The sequence below is a fragment of the Drosophila pseudoobscura genome, chromosome X (genome assembly GCF_009870125.1).
Source record: "Drosophila pseudoobscura strain MV-25-SWS-2005 chromosome X, UCI_Dpse_MV25, whole genome shotgun sequence".
Taxonomy (NCBI): Eukaryota; Metazoa; Arthropoda; class Insecta; order Diptera; family Drosophilidae; genus Drosophila; species Drosophila pseudoobscura.
Genome location: NC_046683.1, coordinates 9,703,524 through 9,706,910, shown reverse-complemented (window position 1 = coordinate 9,706,910; position 3,387 = coordinate 9,703,524).

Below are 3,387 nucleotides of genomic sequence, written 5' to 3'. Positions count from 1 at the left end.
TTGGATTACGAACTCGAGAATATCTTTGATCGGAGCACGATACCGCACTCGAATGTGGCCAAGAAACAGAGGCACTCTCGATCATATGTAGTTACTTCAGATACCAAAAAACTGAAGGTAAAAACATATAACCTAAAGTATCTCATTTCATTCTCATTTGAAGACACCTGTAGATATTTAGGTCCTCTACCGAGATAAAATAAAATAAAATAGCTATGGAGAGATAGAGAGGAGAATAATGTTCATCAATATTGATCATCCGATCACAAATACACAGATGGAAAGCGTTTGATCGATGGTACGTCCTACCATCGTCATTCCACCACTTAATAAAACACTAGCTCCAAAGGAGCCCGCACGGAACGGATTTTGTTGTTTTCTGTGGTAAATAATTCTTCAGATGACCGGTATAACACGGGTTTTAAGCATAACATATAATACCTGGCGATCTGAAGAACTAAAAACATTTGAAATATACATGTATTCGGCCACTAATTGATTGGTTGAGTTGACATATCTTTGTAGCGAATTGTCTCGATTAACTGATGATCTTAGCAATACACATTTCTTTTAAACCAAATCTAAATTATGTACAACTGGAAGATCATTAGCAAAAAGAGATAGATTGAATCGAAACAGTATTTAAAAAAAGAATGTTCTCACATAACTTGTTTGATTTATATCACAGATAATTGTCATGTGCACAAAACGTTTTATTCAGGGGCTTTTGGAGGAACATATTCTTACCAAATGTCCGAGCTTCAAGCAATGATAGCACTAAAAGTCTGGAACATTCGATAAAAGTACCTGTCCCAGCGATCCTCGTGATGTCTGAATAATTATCCAAGTCAAATGCGTAATTTGTGGCTAAGAATCAGATGAAAAATGAGCCAAGTGGAGGAGTATATACCCGATAGAAGCACCAGTTCCCACGATCCTCGTCGGAACTTTCGCGAATGGGTTTTGTGGTAAATAAATCATCATTATCCGAGTCACCAGTACAGCTGATGACCAGAAGAGAGCTATGTACACGCTATAAACACAATATTTAATATAATTTTTGTTCACTTTAGACCCGTGGTTGGTCCTGAAACTGCAATTAGTGGGAATATGAGTTGGGATTTGGCCTGGCATCACATTTTGCTAGCACATTGTTAACTTTTTGACGAAACTTTGGAGCGGAGGCCTGGGTATGCAGGAGAGATACCTGGTGCAGGAGTACATTGCATGTATGTGTCTTACGGAGAACTGTTCAGTGTGGCAGTCATTTGATAGAGTCGCAAACTCATGCAGATTCCGACCTGCAGTCTGAGCGCATTTACATATTCGTACACCCCCCCAAACTGCGACTCATATGTTTGTGCGACAGGTACTTGTGCGTCAAAGTATGGACCCCGACCCGCCCACAACCCAGCCACAGAAACCACAATCCCTAATGGGAGATGCTCGTACGCAGATAGCAGATGTACTCGTACGCATACGCACACACGGAGTGGGATAGGTGAGGGGATGGTAGTGGCAGTGGCAGTGGGGTTTGCCCTGTCGTAGGAGCCTTGTGTGGCGTCACCAAATGCGCAACAAGTTCCAGAAGGAGTCCGACAAAAACAGAACGCCGGAGAGAACATGTCAAAAGAAAACAAAAACAAGTAAAAAAAAAAACAACTCCCACCACGGAGGAGCAGGAGCCACAACAGAAACAGGAGAGCAGGAAAACAGGGAGAGCACCCTGCCACCCACTCCGAAGCCGTACGGGCGCCACGGGAGGGCCACAAGTACATACGTCAAGTGCGGCGCTCAGTGTACTCGAATGCATGCAAAATATGCGCGTGTGCCTCGTGCCCCCCCACCCCAGCCCCCCAGCCCCACGCGGAATCAGTCATTTATCGATTCCATTGTCACAGGGCCTCAAGAGTGGGGAGCAAAAGCAGAAGCAGAAGCAGAAGCCGAAGCCCCGCTCCAGTCAGCAAAAGAAAGTGAGTGAGAGAGAGAGGCCGAGACAATGCCACTTCCATTTTCAGCTACTCAATGTAAGCCACCGCCTCGTAAACACTCCATTGATTCCGTGCCAATTAGCAGGGCTTTCCCCGCCAATCATTTGTTTGGGTGCGGCGCGGTGCGGGGGGGACAAGGGAAGCAAGAACTAACGAAGAAACTCCCCTCCATGCGCCCCGGTCGTGTATGAAATCGAAGACACGAGAAAAACGCTGGCAGCCAAGCGAAATGGATTGACTCAGAATGGAATCCATATACAGTCTATTATTTTCAGTCAGTAGGGTATTTCTGGAAGGTTGGTCCTGAATTCCGTCAAGTATCGCTTGGATCGGTCCCCATATGTGCATGTTTTCGCCATAATAAATCAATTCCACTCAATTAACAGCTTGGATCTGTTAAAATTAGTCAGTATTGAGAGCAATCCACATCTGGCAACGCCAAGTGATTTACTACTTTTCCTCTCTCGCTCTCTCTCACTCAATGTTTGGCTTCCGCACACCCATACACTGGCCAGTGAGTGAGCAGGGCAGCGCAACAAGTTAACAGACAAGGCTACGCAGCAGTGAGCGGAAAAGAGAATGGGAGAGAGTCGAGTGCATTTGCGCAACTGCAACGGACCAAGTGAACAATGTAGCGGTCGGTGAGGGGGGAGGTGAAGTATGCTGGCTAAACATACAAAGTACTTTGGAGTATAATCATGTAGTGAGAGTTGTGAAGTAAATAGGCAACCGATGAGAACGGGAATGCCTTACCTTGTATAAATACGCCTTGCTAGATTTTGGCGAGAGAAGGAGCAGCAGCAGCTCACCCTCCCTCTCTCTCTCTCTCTTACCCTCTCTTTGCTTATACGATCTTGAAACAAAACACACACAGACGAACACTTGTTTAACCAGACGTACTCACTCTCTCACACACACTTGCTACTTCCCACTCACTCGCTCTCTTTTTGTTGCCTTTGGTGGGTGGAAGGCAGCGCAGTCAACGGGACTGGCGCAGGCGGCAAGGCAGTCTCACTCATGTTAAAAAAAAACCCTCGTAAGGAAACCAATTTCGTCGTGCCGAGGCTTTTATACCCTGGAATTTGGAGGAGCTATTTACCAATGTCTATATCTATCAAACAGGCTCTGCTCTCTCCTGTGGACCCTACATGATATATGCAATTCCACCATATCCGGCCAATTTCGACAATGATTCTCATTGATTCCGACCGACAGACAGAAGGACGGCTATGACCATACCGAGTCGCCTTATCATACTTCATGCTGATCAAAAGTCCATTAACAGCGTTACAAACTTTTGCTGAATAGGAGAGTACCCTCTTTAAGGGTATACAAAGTACTTAACATGAGTGAGTTGCTTGCTCGCAGATTGGGTACAAGCGAAGCAGCTCACTCA